Source organism: Hemicordylus capensis, chromosome 14 (genome assembly GCF_027244095.1).
Source record: "Hemicordylus capensis ecotype Gifberg chromosome 14, rHemCap1.1.pri, whole genome shotgun sequence".
NCBI classification, from domain to species: domain Eukaryota; kingdom Metazoa; phylum Chordata; class Lepidosauria; order Squamata; family Cordylidae; genus Hemicordylus; species Hemicordylus capensis.
Window position 1 is genome coordinate 6464872 of NC_069670.1, and position 10064 is coordinate 6474935.

The following is a 10064-nucleotide window of genomic DNA, read 5'->3' on the forward strand; positions in this document are numbered from 1 at the left end:
GAGAGGGAGGTCTCTAGAGAGGGGCACTCGGGGCACCCCTCCCTAGAGAATCCTCCCACCGAGAGGGAGGTCTCTAGAGAGGGGTGCTCGGGGCACCCCTCCCTAGAGACCACCCCACCGAGATGGAGGTCTCTAGAGAGGGGTGCTCGGGGAACCCCTCCCTAGAGACCACCCCACCGAGAGGAAGGTCTCTAGAGAGGGGTGCTCGGGGCACCCCTCCCTAGAGAACCCTCCCACCGAGAGGGAGGTCTCTAGAGAGGGGCACTGGGGCGCCCCTGCCTAGAGACCCCTCTCCCCACACATAGGTCTCTAGAGGGGCACTCCATGGCACCCCTCCCTAGAGACCCCCCTACACACACACACACACACACACACACACAGACAGAGTGAGGTTTCTAGAGAGGGGCTCTCCTCCCTAGAGACCCCCCCCACCTACACACGTCTCTAGAGAGGGGCTTTCCTGGGCGCCCCTCTCTAGAGACCCCCACTATCTATACAATCACATACACACACAGACAAGTCTCTAGAGAGGGGCTTTCCTGGGCGCCCCTCTCTAGAGACCCCTGCTATCTACACACACACAAAGAGATCTCTAGAGAGGGGCTCTCCTGGGCACCCCTCCCTAGAGACCCCCACTATCTATACACAACACACACACACACACACACACACACACACACACACACGTCTCTAGAGAGGGGCTTTCCTGGGCGCCCCTCTCTAGAGACTCCTGCTATCTACACACATACAAAGAGATCTCTAAAGAGGGGCTCTCCTGGGCACCCCTCCCTAGAGACCCCCACTATCTAAACACAACAAACACACACACACAAAGACAAGTCTCTAGAGAGGGGCTTTCCTGGGCGCCCCTCTCTAGAGACCCCTGCTATCTACACACATACAAAGAGATCTCTAGAGAGGGGCTCTCCTGGACACCCCTCCCTAGAGACCCCCACTATCTAAACACAACAAACAAACACACACACACACAGACAAGTCTCTAGAGAGGGGCTTTCCTGGGCGCCCCTCTCTAGAGACCCCTGCTATCTACACACATACAAAGAGATCTCTAGAGAGGGGCTCTCCTGGGCACCCGTCCCTAGAGACCCCCACTATCTATACACAACAAACACACACACAAAGATGTTTCTAGAGAGGGGCTCTCCTGGGCGCCCCTCTCTAGAGACCCCTGCTATCTACACACACACACAAAGAGATCTCTAGAGAGGGGCTCTCCTGGGCACCCCTCCCTAGAGACCCCCACTATCTATACACAACACACACACACACACACACACACACACGTCTCTAGAGAGGGGCTCTCCTGGGCGACCCTCTCTAGAGACCTCTGCTATCTACACACAAAGAAATCTCTAGCGAGGGGCTCTCCTGGGCACCCCTCCCTAGAGACCCCCACTATCTATACACAACACACACACACACAGAGACAAGTCTCTAGAGAGGGGCTTTCCTGGGCGCCCCTCTCTAGAGACCCCTGCTATCTACACACATACAAAGAGATCTCTAGAGAGGGGCTCTCCTGGACACCCCTCCCTAGAGACCCCCACTATCTAAACACAACACACACACACAAGTCTCTAGAGAGGGGCTCTCCTGGACACCCCTCCCTAGAGACCCCTACTATCTATACACAACACACACACACGTCTCTAGAGAGGGGCTCTCCTGCACGCCCCTCTCTAGAGACCTCTGCTATCTACACACAAAGAGATCTCTAGAGAGGGGCTCTCCTGGGCGCCCCTTTCTAGAGATCCCCACTATCTACACACACACACACACACACACACAAAGAGATCTCTAGAGAGGGGCTCTCCTGGGTGCCCCTCTCTAGAGATCTCCACTATCTACACACACACACACACACACACACACACAAAAAGAGATCTCTAGTGAGGGGCTCTCCTGGGCGCCCCTCTCTAGAGATCTCCACTATCTACAAACACACACACACACACACACAGAGATTTCTAGAGAGGGGCTCTCCTGGGCACCCCTCTCTAGAGATCCCCACTATCTACGCACACACAAAGAGAGAGAGATCTCTAGAGAGCGGCTTTCCTGGGCACCCCTCCCCAGAGACCCCCCTCCACAAACACCGACAGAGTGAGAGCTCTAGAGAGGGGCACTCCTAGATGCCCTTCCCTAGGGACCCCAGCCTACACACACACACACAGAGAGGGATCTCTACAGAGGGCCACTCCGAGGCACACCTCCCTAGAGTTCCCTCCACCCACACACACACACAGAGGGGGGTGTCTCTGGAGGGAAGCTCTCCTGGGCTCGCCTCTCTAGAGAGCTCCATCCACCCCTCCTTGCACCCCTCCACACACCCCTCCGAGGAAGAACGAGACAGGCTGGGGGGGGAGCATCTTTATTTCCATCACGATCCATCCGCAGTTGCGGGGGGCGAGTTGCAGGCACCCATCCAGCCAGCGGGGGCCTCCTCTTCCTCCCCGAGTCCCAGGAGGGTGTCGGAGCTGCTCTGGGCTGCGCTCCTCTGCTCCGCCGCCGCGGGGTCCGGGCTGCCTGCCGGGGCTGCCATCTGCTGCTTTGCCGCCTCCTCCGTCTCTTGCTGGAGCTGCCGCCGCCACGTCCTCCTCCGAAGCGCCCTCGAGATTTATGGCAGGAGCCCCGCCCGGGCACGCCCCTTCCGGCCGGCTGCTGGCCAATCGGCGCCCGCTCCACCCCCGCCCCGCCCCCGCCCCGCCGGCCAATCCCGCGAGCGCCACAGAGGGGTGGGGCTGAGGGCGGGGCGGCGGCGCGCTCATTAGGAGGCGGAGGCGCTTGGCGCGCGGACTGGAGAGGGGACTCCGCGCTGGCCCTGCTGGCTGGGGCGCCCCCGCCTTCCCCGCCAGGACCCGCGTGAATCCGAGTGGAGCGTCGATCTCTGCGGACAGAAGCCGGGAGGCTGCCCCGGAGGAGGCTCGTGCAGCTGCCGTTCGCGGGTCCGGTCCTGGGTATGGTAGACTCGCCTCTCCTGTTGGATTCTGCTCTGGCCGCTCACTCGGAGGAGGGGGGAGGGGGCGACGCTCTGGCCCTGCAGGAGGATGATAGAGACGCTGCTTCCACGCAGCAGCCCCGACCCCCCCCGCAGCTGGACATATTATATGGGGGGGAGGAAGAAAAGAAGCCCCCCCCTGCAGCACACACCCCCCGGGCCCCCCAGGAAGAGAGGGGGAAAGGGAGCCAGCAGGCACGGAGGGGCTCCCTCCTAGCTCCCAGGGGGAGTGCCTGGGCCCCTCCCTGAGGAAGCCTCTGGTGCTTGGGGGGCAGGAGGGGGGCATCTGAAGAGCATCCTGTGCTGCTGAGGGACCCTGGACTGTCCCCGGGAGGCTCCTCTGAGTCCCAGGCCAAGCTCAGGGCACCCCAGAGGAGCAGCAGAGAAGAGGCTCTTGAAGCAAAGCGGGACACTGAGGAAGCAGAAGCACAGTGCAAAGGTGGGAGTTGGCAACTGTGATCCTCTTGCAGGGGTGAAAGGAAGGAAGCCACAGCCCAGACACCCAAGAAGTGGGGTGGGGGGGAGGCTCTCACAGACTCGTGCAGGGGTGCCCAGCTTGGACCCTCCAGTGGTTGCTGGACTACAGCTCCCATCCTCCCCCACCACAGTGCCCAGCACTCAGGGATGATGGGAATTGTAGTCCAACAGCCTGAGGATCAAAGTTGAGCAGCCCTGGTCTAACGGCTGAGAAGATGAGGAGGGAGAGAGAGAGAGAGAGAAAATCCCGTGGTCCAAATACCACCGTGCCCAGAGTAAAGGCTGACTCCATCTGGCTGCAGCCCCCCCCAGTTGGGAGACTGGAACCAGAGGCCGATGCCTGAACAGACCTGCGCCACCTGATCAGTCGTGGTGTCGTGCAATGCCACAAACAACAGGCGAGAACAAACTTGGTTCCTTTAGAAGCCAAGGCAAGGCCTATCAAACTTTTAAAATGGGGGCAGGGGGGCAGCATATTTAAAATGTTTCTCTTATTTGTGCTGTCATGTTTGATGTCTCTTTAACATTGCTGTGAGCTGGGTAGAGAACAATTTGTTATGGGGCTGCTAACCAAGTTTGTTGTTGCTTGTCCTCCTGTGAAATAAAGGCATGTGACCTGCTGACTCACAGATACCTCATTTTACATACACAATCCTGCCACTGAAATGAGCTGCACACACTCCTTTTGAGAGCAGAAAAGGTACTAGGGGAAATATGCTTGGGACATGTCCAGAGGAGGTTGGGATTTTTAAAAGCACAAATACTGAATTAATCCTTTTCACTTTGCAATGCCACAAACAACAAGCGAGAACAAACTTGGTTACTTTAGAAGCCAAGGCAAGGCCTTTCTGTTCACTCAAACTTTTAAAATGGGGGCAGCATATTTAAAATGTATCTTATTTTGTGTTGTAACTTGCTTGTCATGTTTGATGTCTCTTGAACGTTGCTGTGAGCTGCGTAGAGAATAATTTATTTTATTTATTTTTTTACATTTTATATCCCGCTCTTCCTCTAAGGAGCCCAGAGCGGTGTACTACATACTTAGGTTTCTCCTCACAACAACCCTGTGAGGTAGGTGTGAGGCTGAGAGAGAAGTGACTGGCCCAGAGTCACCCAGCTAGTATTATGGCTGGATGAGGATTTGAACTCTGGTCTCCCCAGTCCTAGTCCAGCACTCTAACCACAACACCACGCTGGCATGGGGCAGCTAACCAAGTTTGTTGTTGTTGTTTGTCCTTTGTGAAATAAAATCATGTGACCTGCTGACTCACAGATACCTCGTTTTACATACACAATCCTGCCACTGAAATGAGCTGCACACACTCCTTTTGAGAGCAGAAAAGGTACTAGGGGAAATATGCTTGGGACATGTTCAGAGGAGGTTGGGATTTTTAAAAGCACAAATACTGAATTAATCCTTTTCACTTTTATTGCTCTCAAGGGATTTTAAACACTCAAGGATACATCCAAAAAAAAAGAAAGCAGAAGAAAGAAAACAGAAGAAAGCAGAAGATCCATTCAGATTCAAATGTACTGTGATTCAAGCTTACCATATATGGCCATTAGACAATTAAATGGCTACTGTTTTAATTGAAATCCTTCAAGTTGCAAATGAAATTACTTCCAAGTGAAATTCTAAAACAGAAATCCCCATTTCCACTGTGGGTACTTTGAGGTTTAGTAGGATTCCCGTTCTGGCTGAAGCTCTTTCCACTCTCTGAGCACGTATATGGTTTCTACACAGTGTGGGTTCTTTGATGCCAATTAAGATTTCCACTCCTGCTGAAGCTCTTTCCACACTCCAAGCATTTAAAAGGTTTCTCTCCAGCGTGAGTCATTTGATGTAAATTGAGGTAGTCACTCCCACTAAACCACACTCCAAGCATTTATATGGTTGCTTCCCTGCGTCCATTTTGCACTGAGGCTGAAAGCTTGGTTCAGAACTGAAGTTTTTCCTACTTGCAGGGCAGGGACTTCTTTCCCTCTTGTTTTTTGGATTCTGGTTTTATAGATGTCACCCAGCTGGGAAGCAGAAGGTCTCTCCTTGTTCTTCTCTTTTGCTGCAGGTTTTGCTTCTCTGTTCTCTCTTTTTCCGTCTGAACAAATTTCTGAACCATCCGTGTGAACCATTTCTTTCTTGATGTGTTTTCCCTTTGGGGGGAAAGGAGACTGTGCTGGTTTTAACATATCATGCACAATTTTATAGGTGCTTTCCTATGCTTAGGAAGAGATATCTCATTTTTTATCCTCACAATATCCCTGTGAGGCGGGCCAGGCTAGGGGAGAGATGGGATGGCTTCACTGTGGCATGATAGAGAAGATCACTGAAGCACTTCTCATTCCCTGCGAAATGAGGGGAAAGAGGCACCTTTGAAAGTGGCGATTCTCTGACATTTAGTAGGGAGAGCCACTGGCCCTATCCGTCCCCAGCACAGCCTCCCTCCAATGGCTCTTTCTTTTCAGGTGTTGGAAATAATTTGCACACAGGCTGACCAGCTCTCCAGTGGCTTCAGCCATAATAGCCCCCCTGTCCTGCCCTACAAGTCAGAAGAAGCCAGGGAGCCAAGGGGGGCCTGGAGCCAGGCCTGCTCTTGGTTTCAGCAACAACAAGCCACGTGGAGGGCTCTGGGGATGCTGCCCCCCCTTCCCCCTGCCTCTTTCAAGACTGTAAGCCCCTTTGGGGCAGGGAACCATCTTCAGGCCCTCTGGTGGTGCCCTTTGGTGGAACCATCCCTGCTAACTGGGCCAAGAAGAGGCACCTTTGCAAGTGGGCTTACCGTATATGGCCATTATAAAATAAAATGGCTAACTGAAATCCTTCAAACTGCAAATGGTTCCTTTACTTCCAATTGAAATTCTAAAACAGAAATCCCCATTCCTTCACTATTTCCACTGTGGGTACTTTGAGGTTTAGTAGGATTCCCGTTGTGGCTGGAGCTCTTTCTATCCTCTGAACACATATATGGTTTCTACACAGTGCGGGTTCTTTGATGCTGATTTTAAGATTTCCACTGGTGCTGAAGCTCTTTCCACACTCCAAGCATTTATGGGGTTTCCCCCTTGTGTTCATTTCCCACTGTGATTGAAAGCTTGGTTCGGAACGGAAGATTTTGCTATTCTCAGGGCAGGGACTTCTTTCCCCTGATATTTTTCAGATTATTGTTTTATAGATGCCACCCTGCTGGGAAGCAGAAGGTCCCTTCTTGTTCTTCTCCACTGCTTAAGGTTTTCCTTCTGTTGTTCCCTCTTTTTCAGTCTGATCCCTCTGCACAGTCATGGGTGGGGCCTTCCCTCCTCCTCACTCTCCTAGCCGTCACCTGCTGAAACAAAGAGAGAGAACCGGTCAGAGCCTGAGACAGGAAAGGCCTTCCCTTCTCAAATGGCAGCACAGAGGGACTGCTCTGATCACAGAAGAACCACGAAGCCGCCCTGCTCTGGGTGACTGAGTCCTGGGGAGAGACAGCAGGCAGAGCCCTTGCTGTGTCCCTCTAAGGTCTCAAGCCAGCAGCAACCTGGCCTGCTCCCAAGGGTTTCTGCCCGCCTGACAAGATCATCGGAGGGGGCTCTGCTCCGTGTGCCAACAGTGAGAGAGATTCGGTTGCCAAGTACGTGGGACGGGGCCTTCTCAGTCATGGCCCCCAGGCTTTGGAGTGCTTTCCCGGTTGGCGTCTGCTCCTCCTCAACAGTTTTTAGGGACAGAGTAACTGGGCTCTTCACCTGGGCTTTTGAATGAAAAGTATTGTTTGACTACTGCCACTTTGTGTTTTATGTATTATTGTTTTTTAATGGATCATTAAATGTTATTTATATTCTTTTTCTATCTATATGATCTGTATTTTAATTACGCAATGTTTGTATTAGATTGCAAACCGCTTTGAAATTACTTTATCAAAAAGCAGTATGTAAACTGAACAATAAATAAATACACCCAGCTCAGTGGGTTGGGGAAGCGGGTGGGGTCTCAATCAGGATTCCATCTCGATTACTGGGGGGCCCGTTGGGAAACTCCCCTGGTTTTGAGGTCTGTACTTTGCATATATCACACACCGGGATGTCTCCCTTGCTGGGAGAAGTGGCCATGGGAGGGGGGAGTATTGAAGCCCCCCCCCCCGGATGGTTAGGCCGGGTGAGTCCAAGACTGACCCTGAAGCCCCCTTCTGTGGATTTCATGGCAGGATCCAACTTCTCTCGCCCAGACTTCTTCAAAGCCTCGGTACTTTTGTCAGTATGGAATATCTGCAAACCAGCCCGGCCCTGTTTTCCTCCTTGATGTGGACTCGAAACCCGCTAGGCTTGCTGAAATGAAGCAAGCCTCAAGGAAGCTCCCTGACTGGTTTCATTCCTAGAAGCAAAAGTCAGGCTAAGAAAGCAAGGCTGAATTTTTATTTTTTGGGAAAGGAGTCTGGCCATATTGTGCACAATTATCTCGGTGCCTCCGTGTGCTCCGGAAGGGACACTTCATTTTTTATCCTCACAATATATACCGCCCAAAGACGAAAGTTTGGGGCGGTATACAAATTTGCTAGATAAATAAACTAATAAATAATATCCCTGTGAGGTGGGCCAGGCCGAGGGAGAGATGAGATGGGCCTCACTGTGGCATCGTGGAGAAGAATGCTCATTCCCTGCTAAATGAGGGGAAAGACACACCTTTGAAAGTGGCGATTCTCATACATTTTGTAGGGGGAGAGCCACTGGCCCGATCCGTCCCCAGCACAGCCTCCCTCCAGTGGCGCTTGCTGCTCTTTCTTTTCAGGTGGTGGATCTGCGCACACACTGAGGAGCTTTCCAGTGGCTTCAGCAACTCCCACAGGATCCCCCCCCGCCCCGTGTCCTATCCTACTAATCAGACAGGGAACACCAACAACCAGGGCCCCAGGTAGCCAAGGGGGGCAGGGGCTGCTTGGAGGGGGGGCTGGCGACAGGGTTGCAGTGTCTTTTTCAGCAGCAAGCCACATGGCAGGCGCTGTTGACGCTCCCACGTTCCCCAGTACTGGACTTCAGCCCCGACTCCCAGCTTTCCCCAAGCCCCCCACAGCCCCTCAAGCAGAACGAGAGCAACTCCCACAAGTTGGGCTGAAGGTTACTTTAAATGGGTTTATTTTATCTTATATGCATTATAGTTTTGATGGGGGTGTTTTCATTGGTGAACTGCCCAGAGATTTCATGCCCTCCAAGCAGCCCCAACACTAGGACATAGAAAGCTGCCCTGTACTCCCTTGGTCCCTCTAGCTCAGGATTGTCTACCCAGACTGGCAGCGTCTTCTCCAAAGTTGCAGGCAGGAGTCTCTCTCAGCCCTATCTTGGAGATGCTGCCAGGGAGGGAACTTGGAATCTAGATACTCTTCCCAGAGCAGCTTCAACCCCTAAGTGGGGGAAGATCTTACAGTCCTCATACTATTAGTCTCCCATTCAAATGCAAACCTAACAGACCCTGCTTAGCTAAGGGGAGAAGTCCCACCGCAAAAGCACAGCATGCCACAATCTCTAGGTGCTCTGGAAACAAGGGGGGCAGGGTGGGGGGCGTCTCCTCCAAGCCAGCCCGCAGACTGAGGCTTCCCAAACTGGGGGCCTCCAGAGGGGCCCCCAACTACCACTCCCATCACCCCCAACTTCCATTTACTGTGGCTGGGGCTGATGGGAGTCGTAGTTCGGCGACAGCGGGCGCAGCACCGGATAGGCGAGGAGCCCTGCTGCAGACTAGCCCGCCCACCCTGGGGCCTTTCCTGGGGGGCAGCCCGCCGAGCCCCGCAGCAGATACACAAACACCCCCCAAGCAGGGCTCAGCGGCTGGGACCACAACTCCCGTCACCCCACGGCCTCACTTCCGGCCCGCGGGGCATGACGGGCGCTGTAGTTCGAGGGGACCCTCCGGGAACCCCCCGCGGCGGCCTCGCGCCCTCCCCACTCCCAGTTCAAAAGTGGACTCCAGCTTACCCGTCGCCGATGCCTCCCCTCTTCTTCCCAGTCACGGGGCCGGGGCCGGGGCCTCGCCGAAGGCCGACGGGGAACGGGCGGAAAGAGGGAACCCCCGCCGGGCTGCAGGAGGAGAACGAAGAGCGGCGCTCCAAAATGGCGCCCGCCGCCTCCCCCTCCCATTAGGTCCATCTGCGCAGGCGCGGGGGATCAGGAAGACCTTCTCAACATGGCGGCTGCCGACACACTTTGCACGTCACCGGAGCTTAACACGTCCCCTTTCCACGTCACCGAACCAGCATCTCCCTCCCTCCTCCCTCCCGGGGGGTCACGACCCCCTGCCCCCATGAGGAGGGGCTACTATAACCGCCAAGAGGCGAGTGGCCATTTGGCTCCATGGAGACTACACTTCCCAGGCTGCTCTGCAGCGGCGGGGGGGGAGGGCTGGGCTAAGGCCAAAGAGATAAGGGTGTGCTGCGAGAGCACAGATGTCACTACAACGCTGGCATGTACACCAAAGAGATAAGGCGTGCAGCTAGAGGACAAACATCACCACAACGCTGGCACATAGGCCAAAGAGATAAGGTGTGCAGCTAGAGGACAAACGTCGCCACAACTCTGGCAAATAGACCAAAGAGGTAAGGTGTGCAGC

At 54.2% G+C, this 10064-nt stretch overlaps 1 long non-coding RNA gene across 1 annotated transcript; it reads left to right on the forward strand.

Moving 5' to 3' along the window:
- Positions 1-2787: 2787 nt before the first annotated feature.
- Positions 2788-7320, forward strand: LOC128337636 (uncharacterized). Its single transcript, XR_008312351.1, has 3 exons — positions 2788-2978; positions 4104-4839; positions 4938-7320. It is a non-coding gene; the product is annotated as an uncharacterized LOC128337636 (long non-coding RNA).
- Positions 7321-10064: the final 2744 nt, after the last annotated feature.